Source organism: Oryzias latipes, chromosome 1 (genome assembly GCF_053564925.1).
Source record: "Oryzias latipes strain Hd-rR chromosome 1, Olatipes_Hd-rR_3.1".
Classification (NCBI taxonomy): domain Eukaryota; kingdom Metazoa; phylum Chordata; class Actinopteri; order Beloniformes; family Adrianichthyidae; genus Oryzias; species Oryzias latipes.
This window is the reverse complement of record NC_136237.1, coordinates 4,778,593-4,793,923: the sequence shown is the minus strand read 5'-3', so window position 1 is coordinate 4,793,923 and position 15,331 is coordinate 4,778,593. Positions and strand designations below refer to the sequence as shown.

Below are 15,331 nucleotides of genomic sequence, written 5' to 3'. Positions count from 1 at the left end.
CTAAACACATGTCCGATCTTAAATTGCGAAGCTTTTAAGTTTTTACGGTTGTTTGTGACCGTGGCGGCGCGTCAAAATTTGAGGTCGTTTCGAAATCACGCCATGAAAAGAAAAATGGCCATTACTCAGCCATAAATAATCTAATCTGATCCAAATTTGTTGTGCATGATTGTAGTCTGACTTTGAACACATCTGCAGTGGAAAAATCCGAAACAGGTGTAGCGCCACCTGTTGGCAACAGGAAATGACATGTTTTACTTGGAGCATCACTGCTCCAAGTAGGATGAGCAAACACACCTCAAAATGACGTCCACCTGTTGAAAAACCATTGAAGTTTACTCTGATGAAAAACAAATCTTTCAACGCGGGGGTGTGGTCGTGACAGAGCGGCGAAGTTGGGTATCTCGCCATGCACAAATGTTGCTCTCACGTTCACATTCCTTGTCTGATCTCACTGAAATTAAATAGATTTGATGAAACTGACATTCTGAACCCATGGATATGACAATTTTGGACGAGCTATATATGTTCATAAATGATCATGAAGCATGATCATATAATCAAGCTTCATAGGAAATCAGCCGTTTGTCTCAGGAAGCTGAGATTTCAGAATTAGATGCGTCCTACAAAGCTCCATGTTTGAAAAGCAGCACTATACGTACGAGAAACATTTAACCACCTTAATCACCCTATTGTGCTGAAAGCAAATTTTTGGACATTTTGACTCAAGCAAATATTTTTATCATAACTTCTGTTTAGTTTATCAGCACCAAAATAAAAAATATTTACATTTATAAAATGAACTGGTCAACTCTAGGATTTTATTTATTCAATCTTACATCCTCAAGCCTCTCTTCAGTCTCCCCTGCTGCAGGAGTGGAGTTAGCCCCCCCCCCCCCCCCCCCCCCCCAACCCCCGGCTGTGTGCTCACATGTAAATTAGCCAGGAGTGGCAGACAGAAAGTAGAACAGTTAGAAAGCCTAGTTCAACACTAAAATACAGCAATTTCCTTTGTTTTGTTTGTCTTTTATACATACTTAGCACTAATCATTGCTTTTTTATTCATCCAAAATACAATTAACTTTATATTTTATCTTTTTTTTTTTTTTTACAAACAAAACATATGAATGTGCTCCAAAACAAAACCCAGCCTCAGTACACTCCTACAGATGTAACATCAGACAGTAAATGTCTCTTTTATGCTTTTTTAATCAATGCTGCAACTACATTTCCTTTCTATACATCCAAAGAAATTAAACTACAATGACAACAAACACAACATATAGCAAATGTCTCTAAGAAGATTGTGTATATACAATATGTACCACCTTTAAACACCAAATAAATAACAAATCTTTCTAATAAAATCACAAAAAATGGAACACAAAATGTAAAACCCAAATTAGAAATTGCAATTTTAAAAAGATACATTTTTCAGCAGCTTTTCAAAATCAATCACATATTTTACTCTTCTGTGGATGAAACAAAGAAGTCCAGAATAATGTAGCCACTTCTCCAAAGTCTCTGTCACCTTCAGTTTTAAACAAAGTCTGTGAAAATCCATTATACATTGGTCACATGTATTCAGAGACCTGCTAAAAGTGCACAATTGTAAAAGCTCTTTTATATAGACAACTGTTTGTTTGCTTAGAGCTCTAAATATAAAGAAATGCTTTTCTATCACCTAGACACAGGTGGAGAACCACATCAACTGGATTAGTAACAGGGAAACATGTTTAGGTTTAAACTTACATCAATAGACAACATGAAGCTGTTCATCACATTTTTGACCTAAACATGTAAACACATCCTTGGCTCTGCAGTTAGGAAATGGTAATTGGGAATCTCTTCATACCAGGAGCCAGCCTGAACATTGGAACATCACCACAGTGCCCATCCAGACTGGGACAGCAACGGGGTCCACTTCACAGCCGTGAGGCTGCTGTGTTTAACTCCAGCTGTCCCAGCAAGGGAGACAACTGCAGCAACATCCACTGACCAAGCCGGCAAGCCCTGGCAGAAAAGATCCCCACAAGAAAAACACTGGCTCAGGCAGGCTGGTCAATAAAAAAATATAGTTTTGCCAATGTCTTGCAGCTCGCAGATCAAGTGGTTTAGTTTTCCAGTAATGTCAGTCAAGAATACAAGTTCAGATTCACCATATTCATATTCACCATATTCAGCAGATATCTCCACCAATAGCACCTTAAAAATCCTGTTCTGTTTTGCTTTGCAGCTGAGGTTTTTTTTATGATTTTCACAATAGGAGTCATTATATGTCCAGAGCCAATCACTTCTGCACATAACGCCTACTGGTGAATGACGCAGCAGTAATGCAGACATTTTGGAAAGTCTGGGTCAGCTTTACAGCTTACAGTGAGTGATGAAACCTGTCTGCAGTCACTGCTACTGGCTTTTCTAATGGTACCTTTTTCTGCACAAAAACTCCTTCACCGTATTATACATTTCAACTCCTCTTGTAGTTGTCTGTTAGGGCAGATGTGTCAGGAGTTCTTCTCTTGTGGAAACCAAAAGCTATGCTGTACTGTTGCCGTCCACAGACTCATCACACTGGACGTTAACCACCTGCACTTTGCAAGATCCCGGTCCAGCTAATTGGCCAAGTTATCAGACATAGCTGACACTCATCTAGACATTGTAGTGGAAATTGAATGAGTTCTATTGTTCTCATTCTTAGGAACAGTGATAGCAATTATCATCATTGCTTGTTTCTTAATCTGATAAAAACCTTCTTCTACTTGATGAGAAATTGAGCAGGTCTAAACGAGGCTTAGATTTAAGAATTTTTTTCATGCTTTATGCATAAGTCTTTGTCCTTTAAGGAAACAGATTACAGTCCCCCCCCCCCCCCCCCCCCCCCACAGGCTGCTGTCATGTTAACATTATCTTGGAGCTCCAGAATGGACAAGAAAAAACAACGAGAATGGCTCGAGCAGGGCGTTGCTCACGGGGCGGTCGCTCGTGCCAGGCGGTGGCACGTGCTCGGGCCCGCTAAATGCTACTTGTAGCTTTAATATGGTTTTATTCTCCCTTTTATTTTGGATTTTTGTGAGTTTAAACAAGCTGTAGAATTTGAACATCCACTAGACAGAGTACTTTTCATTATGCTAAGAGTGGTTTAACACCAGAGAAGTTCACCTTCACTAGAGTTTGTTTCCTTGGATGGTTTTGCTACATTTGGAAATTGTAAAAGCTTGGACCTCTGGTGTGGAACAAACAGGGCAACCCTGGTTCGAGTTAAAAGCAAAACAAAACACGGGGATCTCCGCTGAATTGCAAAAGAACCCTTTAGCTGTTCATGCATACAGGCTCTCCAGATGACCAAAATGCTGAAGCATATTGACTGAAGCATGTTGATGGTGCTGTGCATATTGAGTGAGAGAAAATAAAAAAAGGGTCACAAAAGAACCCTAAAAAGGAACAAATAAGAAACACGCTGGAATTGTTGCAAAATGTAAACGGGGTGAAAAGGGGAAAGGCAGACATTTGTTAGCCAAAGGACTGTTACAAATTAGAGCGGAGATAAAGACGTTTTTTGGACGTGATGTACTTTTAATATGAATAATAAAAAAAACAAAATAAAGGTAAGCATGAAGGTGTGTTGTTGCATGTGTCTGGGAATCTAAGTGTGTTTAAAAAAGTCTTTGTAGCTTATGGGTTCTCTTCACGGGGTAGTCTGGTCTGTGTCCAACCTGGAACTGGATGGAGGATCCCGTGAAGGGCCATCTCTGCTCAGACCATTGCTGGTAAGCTGTAGAAGAGGGCTGGATGGACAAAAAAACAGATAAAAGGGCAGTTTGGATTTGGAAATAGTTTAGGTCACGCAATCAAAACAAAAATAAAACTAAAGACAAAAACCAAAAAATTCTATCTATACAGAGATACATCAAATTTGGGATATTTAGTTCTGAATTGATTGGAAAATATATAAATATACATACACATGCATACAAATACACATAAACAGACCTATAACTTCTTAAGCATACTGAGCATTAGACATTGAAACCATTAAATATTAAGTTTCATAAAAGGAGTGCCTGAAAGGGTGTGGGAATATGCACATTTATATATAATCCCTAATCATGCTTTACTCAACATTTTTTTGTATTTATTTTCTTCACATAAATGATCCTTATCCAGTCATTAACCCCTTCACTTCCGATCAGTTCTTTGTGCTTTACCAACACAAATGCAGATCATTGAAATAAATCATTAAGCATTAATAAATTAAATGACAAAGATGAAGCACATATTAATAAGTAAGAAGACTTAACGTTATTTCAGAACTCTTTCTAACATATCACAGATGAAGCATTGAGCATTACTTTATGAATAAAAGCTTTAACCCCATAATCGCCTTTCCTTTTCCTCCTCAGCTGATTCTTTTAGGTGGGTAGTCTGTTTTTGTTTTTTCTTCTTTTTGGAGAGAAGGGTCATAGTTTTCTTTGCTTTGGTCCAACAAAAAAGGATCCAAAACTGCTGCTTGACTATTGTGTTTGTGTGTTCCTGATCCAGAATGAAAGAAGTAGGTCTGCAAAATAATGGATAAATAAATCAAATCAATCTTTATTTATATAGACATTTTCATATTTAATGGAAAACAAAGTCTTTTACACCAAAATAAAGCACAATAATTTAAAAATAGACCCCCTCTCAACCCCAACCCCCTCTCAATGTGAAATAAGTCAGATAATACATAACAGTTCCTCAGGTTTCTGTTTAAAATAGTTGACACAGGTTGTTGGAAATGTCCTTATAAACCTGTTTTCTGCTGTTGACACATGGACAAGATCATCTGACCCCTGATTCTGATTAAAAATAAGGGTTGGTGATACTGGGAATTTGGATATTGATCCAAAATCAAATAATTACATGGCTAGTGTTGCAGATATTTAAACGGATACCAATACTTTTACCTTAAGATTTTTGATTATGGAATAATTTTGGAAATACACCATTTTATGTTAATTAAGTGTATAATAGAAGACGGGACAGAGACTTTCAACAAACAGAAATGTTATTGACTATATACAACAATTTGAGCTGAACATCAATTATAGCACATGTAGAACATAAAAAATAAATAGAACATGTATAGTAGTAATGTCATTCTACAGTAAGAAGAAAGCAGTTATTAGTGCAAAATGTAAAAAGAATAGAAGGCTCCAAGTTGTGGATTGGCTAAAAGAAGACATAGATTAGCACATGGATCATCTACTGTGTATGAGAACTGGACCCCCCTCGAAATCCAAACCAGAAGTAACTGGGGGCTCGCAAAAAACTGCGTCTGAATTGTCTTTGAAAAAGGAAGTATGCTTTTTTCTTTGGATGACATTCCAAACAAATCACTTTCCGTCAAAGTACCTCTACAGCACAAATAACTAATTGTCTTAAGAAATTTTGGGCTGTAGTTTAACAGGATGAGAGTTTAACGTGTTGTTATCACACTAATGTGTACCACTGATGTGTACAATAGATTTCAGCAGGATTTCCCTGTGAACTAAACTGAGACAGCACACTCTTTTTTGCACATCAAAAGTTCTGCTTTATGACCGAGACAAAAGGCTGAGCAGACTTGTGGGGTTGCTTGTGTGAGACGTGCTGTTTGCCAATGGCAGATGTAAGGATTTAGGGAAACACTTTGTGTTTACTGCTTTTCTGTTCAAGAACATCCACAAGACCTCGCTGTATGAACTCATCTTATTTTGTTAGTTTCCTGTTCCTTCATAAAAGCCCAGGCATGTGACAAGAAACTGATATCAATACGTGAAACTTTTTATTTATCTTTTTTCATTTGACAAAGACAGTTTAGACTTCTGGTAATGTTGAGCATGTTTTTCCTGGATTTTCCTCTTTGGTCCATGGCATAACAAGAAAGAATACCAACTAGAACTGCGGTGCTTGTCTTTGCATTTCATTCTGAAGCCCACATCTACATCACTGCTCCTGCATTGTGTATGTCTGAGTTTCTTTTGGATTCCAATTTGCATTGAAAACATGCACCGTTTGGTTTCTGCTTGTAAGGTTTTTTTTTTTGTCGTTGTTTTTTTGCAGAAGTAAGTCGAGCTAAACAAGCTTGCCAAGATGCCATCACAGAGTAGAATTTAAGTCTTTCCTGTAATGTAAGAACACAAATGACCTTGAAAAAAGGCCAACATGCTTTTGATGATGGCAGAAAAATAGGACAGCATGTGTGTGTTTGCATGTGGTGCGTGTATTTTAAAATACAAGTAAATGAAACTTTATAAGAGAAATCCATGGTACTTGTGCTTTTTTTTCAGAAGAACAAAAGTCCACAAAAGATTTAGTCAAATGCAAATGTTTTTTTAGAGACAAAATGTAAAAGCATTCCTTACCTTAAAGAATGAAATTTGAAAATATCTGTTTCCTAGGAGACAAGCCTTTCTTAGCCTTCATGTTGTCTTCCAAATTTGCTTTGCTATCCAGTGCATGTCTGCATAGGGAGGTTTTCAAAGGTGCATGTGCACATGTTAGTAATTCAGCACAAGCTCTTGAGAGTGTGCTGAGCTGCATAAAGAGATCACTGTTGCATATTCAGATGATCTGTCCCACGGGGGTCATTAAGAGGCGTGTTTCAAAGAAGCCGGCAATCTCACAGTGCTGTTAATGAGGTACAGTTATGACTTTATTAAAACTAACACTTGTTTAGCTGCTCTTTGAGTGGACAGTTTGCAAAATCTGGGTTTTAACTTCTCAGTTCCCCTTTTAAGTTATTTTAGATGAACAATTAAACATCTCTGTCTCCCAATAGCCGATCAGATTTGAAAGACTTTTGACTTTGCCCAGTGCATGAAGTGTTTGACATTTTAGAAAGGGATATGTGTTGCTGGCTTTGCAAGTGCTGTGAGACACTTGACAGAATTGTAATTCAGTGGAATGGGAAGCATGCCATCCAGTGACCAGTGACAGAGCTCTAATTATGCTGCAGCCGCTGAAAGCCTGTTGACAGCCATTCTGATGCATTAGTGAGAACTCCTGTACTTTAGTTCCATTAAAGCTATAAAGTACACTGTGCCAACTGATTGCAATATTTTGAACGCTTTAGTGAAATTATAATAAGTATCAGCCTGATACTATTACACTGTTCAGCCTTTGAAATATTCATGCAACTGACCTGTTTTGGTTTGATTTATGAAGGCAAATTCACCTTTATTCAAATCTAACTCATGTTAGCGACAATAAACTAGCTGTAACGGTAGTGTGTAAACATCTGGTAAAGTCATGCAGTCTTTTCCTCCAGCATTAATCTTTTTTCTGCAGCTCTCTTCCTTTTGATCTCAAGCTTCCCTTCCTACCTTCATATTTGTGTTTTGGTGGGATGAGCTTTAAGTGTTTCCTGTTGAAGAGGAAATGCGGTTGAGTAAGCCACATGTGGTGGGTTCATCTCTACCTGCTGTGCAGCTTAAAGCATGTCTCAATGTCAAAGCTACAAACTCCTTTTTTTTAAATGTAAACCCAACCTAAAGAAAGGAAGTGTTGGGAACTTTCATTTATTCCCAAGTCTGCATTTTTGCCTTAAACAATATTCTAAACTTGTGTATTTTTTACTTCCCCCTTTTTAATAACCCCCATTGTCATGGTGCCTCTGTCAGACTCCTCCCCCTCTCCCCTCTGCTTGGCCTAATTCACCGCAGCTGCCGCCACTCTACTCATCAGCCTGCCAGATCTTCATAAGGAGCTCCAGGACCAGTATTCAACGCGAGTTCGTTGCCTCTAATGGTGCTTAGTCTGGCTTCTGTTCGTCTCATGTTAAGAATCCCTCGTCTTCGTCTCACGAACCTCTTGTCCTGTTCCAGGAATACCTACTCCCACGAGTGGACGGCAAAGCTGATTCGCCGAGCAGAAACCCTCCTGAAACTCACCTTCTCAGTGGAGCCTTTGGTCGAACATCAAGCCACGTCTCACGCCACGGTCCGGTTCCTCAAGCGGTACCTCCTGTCCTCGTCTGGTGTTCAGATCCCCGGACTCCCTCCAGCCACGTCGCCTCCCTGCCGTACCAAGATTACATCACCAGCTGAATCAATAAACCCACTTCTTGCCATAACTCACCTCCTGTCATCATTCCGGGTTCCAGCATCTGGGTCTGCCTAGCCAGTCATGACAGAACGAACTCGCCAAAACCCCGACCCAGCTGACCCGGAGGATCTGCGTCACACGATCTCCCAGCAAGGAGTATTTCTAGAACTCCTCTACAGCTCCATGTCCCGTATAACTGCTGTTCAAGAGGACCTGATCTGCCGTTTCCAAGGTATCACGCAAACCCTCACTGAGCTAACCGGGCATTATGCTAACTCTGCTACAGGACCGCTCCCGTCGGTTTCCGGCAACATCCCCGCTTCCGCTTCCGGTGCTATCCAGACTACCGAAAACTTCCGGCTCCAACCGGAACCATTCTTCGGTGACGTAGAAGCCTGCGGCGGTTTCCTTCTACAGTGTCAGCTAATATTTCATCAAGCCCCCAGGTATTATCATTCTGATCTCAGTAAAATTACCCTTATCATCAATTCACTTCGCAACAAAGCTCTCAAATGGGCCCAAGCCTTCATTGCCTCCAACCCGATTTCTCATCTTCCATACGAACTTTTCATTAAGGAATTTCGTCTTATTTTTGATCAGCCACGCAGACAAGAAGAAGCCACCCGGCACCTCTTACATTTAAAGCAGCATGATCGGTCAGTTAGCGACCATGTTATCGATTTTCGCATTTTGGCTGTAGAAGCCGGCTGGCCGGACATAGCACTTAAGGGTGTGTTTTATCAGTCCTTGAACGAACCAATTAAGGATCATTTATGCACCCAGCCGGAGGCTAAAACATTTGAGGATTTGGTATCTGCCGCGCTCAGGTCAGACACTCGGCTCCGGGAAAGACAGAATGACCGCCACGTGAACCACTGCAAAACCTTAAATAATAACTCCTTTCTTAATTTCCCCGGCAGGATACAACCTAAAATAGGCTCACTCCCTGACCCCAAGACATTGGAAGAGCCCATGCAGGTGGGACACTCAAAATTGTCGGCAGAGGAGCGTCAGCGACGTCGCAAGGAGGGCTCATGTTATTATTGCGGCGCTCAGGGTCATTTAGTGTCACAATGTAGATTGCGGTTAAGCTCCCAAAACCCCCCGTCGGGCGACAGGCCGCGGAGGGAAAACTCCTCTGCTGACTCTACGGCTAACTTTCTCTACATCCCTGTCAAACTCTTTACTACGTCCGAAATTCATATCACCGAGGCCCTCATTGACTCCGGGGCAGAGCAAAGTCTCATAGACCGTGATCTCGTCACTAGATTACACCTCCCCACAGAACCCCTGGACACTCCCGTACAAGCTTCTGGTTTAGGTGGACAACACCTTTCCCGTATTACCCATCGCACCAAACCCGTACAAATACTCACTTCCGGCAATCATAGAGAAAACATCCAGTTCTTCGTCACACAATCTTCTCATACTCCCATAATCCTGGGTTTCTCCTGGTTAAAACTCCACAATCCTCAATTCAATTGGAGTCTGGGTCAAATCACCAATTGGAGCTCTTACTGTCTGGCAAACTGTCTTGCCTCTGCTATCCCCTCCATTCCTCAGTTGTCTCCTGAACACTCTGATGTTAATCTGGACAAAATCCCTGCCTGCTATCATGATCTTCACGAAGTTTTCAGCAAAACCAAGGCCTGCGCTCTACCGTCTCACCGCCCCTATGATTGTGAAATAATTTTACAGCCTGGCTCCACCCTCCCCAAGGGGAGGCTATTCAATCTATCTGGACCGGAAAAACTCGCAATGGAGAGCTACATTCAGGAGGCCCTATCCCTGGGTCACATTCGACCTTCATCATCACCTGTTGGAGCAGGATTCTTCTTCGTGGAGAAAAAGGACAAGACCTTACGCCCCTGCATTGATTACAGAGAGCTCAATCAGATCACGGTGAAAGATAAGTACGCTCTTCCTCTCATATCCACTATTTTTGACTCTGTGCAGGAGGCCCAAATCTTCACGAAGCTGGACCTACGCAACGCGTATCACCTGGTCAGGAAGAAGGAGGGGGACGAGTGGAAGACGGCGTTTACCACCCCACTCGGACATTATGAATACCTGGCCATGCCCTTTGGGCTGACCAACGCCCCCGCCGTTTTTCAGAGACTCGTAAATGACGTCCTACGGGACTTTCTTAATCGTTTTGTCTTTGTGTATCTGGACGATATACTCATCTACTCCAAGAACCAGATCCAACACGAACAGCACGTCCGTCAAGTTCTCACTCGTCTACTCGAAAATCAACTGTTTGTCAAGTCAGAGAAATGCGAATTCCATGTTGACCATGTCCAATTTTTGGGGTATATTATTGAACCAGGCCATATTCGACCCGATCCCGCAAAGATTGATGCCGTTGCCAATTGGGAACCCCCCAATAGTCGTAAGAAACTACAGCAGTTCCTTGGTTTCGCTAATTTTTATAGGCGGTTCATCAGGAACTTCAGTAGTATCGCTGCACCCCTCACTCGTCTCACGTCCACTTCTCAGAATTTCACTTGGACCCAGGAAGCTCAAGAAGCCTTTGATCAACTCAAAAAACTATTCGTCTCTGCTCCCATCCTGATTCAACCAGACCCCTCTCGTCAATTCGTGGTTGAAGTGGACGCCTCGGATTCGGGAGTTGGGGCTGTACTTTCTCAGAAAGAGCCCCAAACCGGTAAGCTCAAACCATGTGCCTTTTTCTCTAAGAAGCTATCACCTGCAGAACAAAATTACGATGTGGGGAACAGGGAGCTGTTGGCCATCAAGCTGGCCCTAGAAGAATGGAGGCACTGGCTGGAGGGGGCAGAACATCCTTTTGTGGTTTGGACAGACCATAAGAACCTGGCATACTTGAGGACAGCAAAAAGACTCAACTCCAGACAGGCAAGGTGGTGCTTGTTTTTTGACCGTTTCCGTTTCACTATTACATACAGACCCGGAAGCCGTAACGTCAAACCTGATGCCCTGTCGCGCAAGTACAGCTCCTCCGAACCAACCACCGCCACCATCATTTCTCCCACCTGCATTGTGGGAGCCCTTACCTGGGATATAGAGACTCGTGTCATCCAAGCTCAAGGTGAGGAACCTGGTCACGCCCCTTGTCCTAATGGAACTCTGTTCGTCCCCACTTCCCTCAGATCTGAAGTTTTGTCCTGGGGCCACACCTCCAAAATCTCATGCCACGGGGGGGTCCAACGTACTTTGAACCTGCTCAAGCGTCGGTTCTTCTGGCCGTCTATGGAGAAGGACGTACGAGAATTCGTGGCTGCCTGCTCCACCTGCGCCCGCTCAAAATCCGCCAATACTCCCCCTGCTGGTCTGCTCCACCCATTACCTACTCCCAGCCGTCCCTGGTCGCATATTGCTCTGGACTTTATCACCGGACTGCCTCCCTCTCAGGGTAACTCCGTCATCCTCACGGTCATAGATCGGTTCACCAAAATGGCTCACTTTATACCTTTAGCCCAGCTACCTTCAGCCACTGAAACGGCCCAAGTCCTGGTCGATCAGGTGTTTCGGCATCACGGCATCCCCATGGACATAGTATCTGACCGTGGCCCCCAGTTTATTTCCCATGTCTGGAAGGCATTCTGCTCTGCCTTAGGGGCCACGGTCAGCCTCACCTCCGGTTATCACCCTCAGTCCAATGGTCAAGCAGAGAGGGCCAACCAGGAACTGGAGGCGGCACTACGTTGCCTGGCGGCACAGAACGACAAAGACTGGTCCCAGTATCTCGTTTGGATTGAGTATGCCCACAATACTCACACGTCCTCTGCCACTGGGATGTCACCTTTCGAAGCCGCCCTCGGGTACTCACCACCTCTGTTTCCGTCCCAGGAACTCGATTTGGCGGTGCCTTCGGTCCAGGAACATCTCCAGCGTTGCCAACGCATCTGGCGCCAGACCACAGAGGCTCTCCTCCGCACCAAGGAGAGCAACTGTCGCATCGCCAATCGTCACAGGGTGGTGGGACCCACGTACCAGCCTGGTCAGAGGGTTTGGCTTTCCGCTCGCAACATTCCCATACATGCTCACTCCCGCAAGTTGGCTCCTCGATTCATCGGACCATACACCATTGAAAAGATCATCAATCCTACCTGTGTCCGTCTACGCCTCCCTCGAGCTCTCAAGGTACACCCCTCCTTTCATATCTCGCAGATCAAACCCGTTCAGGACAGTCCTCTGTGCCCGCCGTCCGCTTCCCCACCACCCGCCCGGGTCATCGACGGCGCCCCCGCCTATACGGTGAGCCGGATCCTGGACATCCGTCGTCGGGGTCGCGGACACCAGTTCCTGGTTGATTGGGAGGGCTACGGTCCTGAAGAACGGTCGTGGATCTCCCGCTCTCTCATCCTGGACCCGTCCCTCATCGAGGATTTCTTCCGGGCCCATCCTGATCGCCGTCCTGGACCGCCTGGAGGCGGTCGTTGAGGGGGGGGTACTGTCATGGTTCCTCTGTCAGACTCCTCCCCCTCTCCCCTCTGCTTGGCCTAATTCACCGCAGCTGCCGCCACTCTACTCATCAGCCTGCCAGATCTTCATAAGGAGCTCCAGGACCAGTATTCAACGCGAGTTCGTTGCCTCTAATGGTGCTTAGTCTGGCTTCTGTTCGTCTCATGTTAAGAATCCCTCGTCTTCGTCTCACGAACCTCTTGTCCTGTTCCAGGAATACCTACTCCCACGAGTGGACGGCAAAGCTGATTCGCCGAGCAGAAACCCTCCTGAAACTCACCTTCTCAGTGGAGCCTTTGGTCGAACATCAAGCCACGTCTCACGCCACGGTCCGGTTCCTCAAGCGGTACCTCCTGTCCTCGTCTGGTGTTCAGATCCCCGGACTCCCTCCAGCCACGTCGCCTCCCTGCCGTACCAAGATTACATCACCAGCTGAATCAATAAACCCACTTCTTGCCATAACTCACCTCCTGTCATCATTCCGGGTTCCAGCATCTGGGTCTGCCTAGCCAGTCATGACACCCATGTAAGCAAACAACCATCGCTCCACTGAACCATTGTCTGACAAAGCACTTTTCTTTTTGCCTCAGCAGAATCTATAGTCTCAGATACTTTGAGGACACTTATTTGACACCTATTAAAACATATTCTTACTTCTCCTTTAAAATCAGTTTAAATTAGCTGGTGAATTCTCAAAACTGTGCTCCAACACTTTAGTACTAGAAACAATCATCCTTGCACCTGGGTGGCATCAGCCATTTTTTGATCTCTTTAGCAGTCAAATGTACAACCAGCAGGAGGAGGATTTGGCTCAGTAACACAAAGGGCCGTCAACCAGATGTATTTTCATTCCGAGCTTAAGTGTGGATTGTAAGAGGCAGTCTGGGTCCAGTTCTGGGTCAGATGGACAGGACCTGGGAGAAAACCTGCCATGCTCATCACACTTCTAATTATCCACTTCCTCTGTCAGATTTGAGTTCTGTGCGTATCCCAAAATGGTGCTTGCCCTTTTGTCCTTGGATGGCGAGATCAGTCGCTACAAGCTGGACATAGAGGCAGATGAATCCTGCTCATTGAAGACCACCTGCAACAAACCAGGACAAAGAGGCCTGAGGCTTGACAGAGTACAGTCAAGATTTAGCTTGTTTTTTGTGATAGGGACTGAAAAAGGGGATTAGCAGTGAATAATAAGTTTGTTTTGACTATGAAATGCACCATTAAAACACTGATTGTGGCTTGAATTTCCCAATATTTAATAATATTTTTATATTTGCATATTGGAGAAAAAAATGGTGGGACAGATCAAGGTTGGGAGTCCAGTTGCTGAAAATTTTCTTTGGTGCACTGTATGTAAACATGCATTATGATACAGAAGTGTAGTTCTACAAACTGCAGCTTAAAGATGAAAATGCAACCTTCTGTTTAATCCAAGGTGTTATTTTTGTTAAACATTTTATAATAGTATTGTCTATTATTGAAAAACTTTTATTTATTTATTTGTTTTTAATTCAGGCGGTAAAGTTGCAAAATTACTCTGGTTCACATTACTGCCATAAAGACCTAAAAGCGTTGCATGTACTGTACTACATTAATGTTTAAAATTTTATGTAAAATTAAGTATGCCTTGATGAAATGTTTGTAATTCTGTTTAAAAGGTCTCTGTATAGATGTGGCTGATATGTAATGAGAGTTAATGCCCGACGAGGTGTCCATTATCAGACATTAACCTACAACGTGGAAGCCTGAAACGTCCGACATAAAGCGTTCGTGAAGGCTGTTCATTTCTGATAATGGAAAATTCGAAGGCCATTATCCTGCTTGTAACACGGTCAATTACAAAACCAATGTTTTTTAAATCAATTTTAGCTTTAGGTTTAAATCGCTTTTCACAAAAACAGACTTTTTGATACGTATTGCAACACTGTCATTGTAACAGCATTGACTGCAGCGGCAAAGGAAATCAATGTTCTAATCGTCATGATAGGTTAAAAAAAGTATTTTTTCAGAGAGAAAGTTAACCTTTTACCTCTGGTTTGAAGCAAAAGTTTGTTTCAAAGAAACAAAGTCTAGGTAGTTCAATTCTTCCTTGTCGTCTTATTTCCTCCTTCTTTGATTGTTTTCTGTCTTTCTCTTCCGCTGCATCCCATTCTTCAAAATGATCAAATTAAGCAAATATGTTCAAGTGAACTATAAAATCACTCATCTTTTCTACGGTATTTCTGTTGTATAAACTGTGGAATAAGCTATAAAAACCTATCTTTTTTTTTAAATGCTTTTTTAAAATTATTTTAAAATGTTAAAAATTGGAATGACAACTGCTGTTTAGGCCAGCGCATTGATATTAGAACACTTGGGCTTTGTGAGTGGAACTTCTTTGTACGTGTGGTATATCACTTTTTAGTCTACCCCTTAAGCCAATCAGAATCGAGTATTAACTGGGCCGTGATATAACATAGTTTTTTGTACTATGTTATAAATGGAAGACACAGGTAAAATGTCATTAGTGGTTTTGGAAATTTTGGAAATGAGAAATATACTGTTTATTAAATATTTGTAAATCCGAGAAGTCAGGCACAACCACTTAACTTAAATATGGAACAGCGTTGTGCACCGTCAAATATGTTTTACATGTTTGCAATTTAGGATTGACCTAGAAAGCAACCAACCCTGACCAGTAAAAAGAAGTACAGCGATGTATTTGACTTGAATAGGCAAAAGGGACCAGCTACAGAATGTTTTCCACATCTAAAGGATTTAGAAGTGAGTCTCATAATGACTTTAAAAGAACTGGCATCACGTCTAAACCTACCAATACTCTCACTAT

At 42.7% G+C, this 15,331-nt stretch overlaps 3 long non-coding RNA genes across 3 annotated transcripts; 2 read left to right on the top strand and 1 right to left on the bottom strand.

Moving 5' to 3' along the window:
* Positions 1-1,010: 1,010 nt before the first annotated feature.
* LOC144993823 (uncharacterized) lies at positions 1,011-7,516 on the bottom strand. Its single transcript, XR_013657089.1, has 3 exons — positions 6,381-7,516; positions 4,350-4,555; positions 1,011-3,785 (listed from the first exon to the last, which is right to left on the bottom strand). It is a non-coding gene; the product is annotated as an uncharacterized LOC144993823 (long non-coding RNA).
* A 106-nt stretch (positions 7,517-7,622) lies between these two features.
* On the top strand, positions 7,623-8,089 carry LOC144993821 (uncharacterized). Its single transcript, XR_013657087.1, has 2 exons — positions 7,623-7,764; positions 7,842-8,089. It is a non-coding gene; the product is annotated as an uncharacterized LOC144993821 (long non-coding RNA).
* Positions 8,090-12,221: 4,132 nt separating this feature from the next.
* LOC144993822 (uncharacterized) lies at positions 12,222-12,969 on the top strand. Its single transcript, XR_013657088.1, has 2 exons — positions 12,222-12,644; positions 12,722-12,969. It is a non-coding gene; the product is annotated as an uncharacterized LOC144993822 (long non-coding RNA).
* The last annotated feature ends 2,362 nt before the right edge of the window (positions 12,970-15,331 follow it).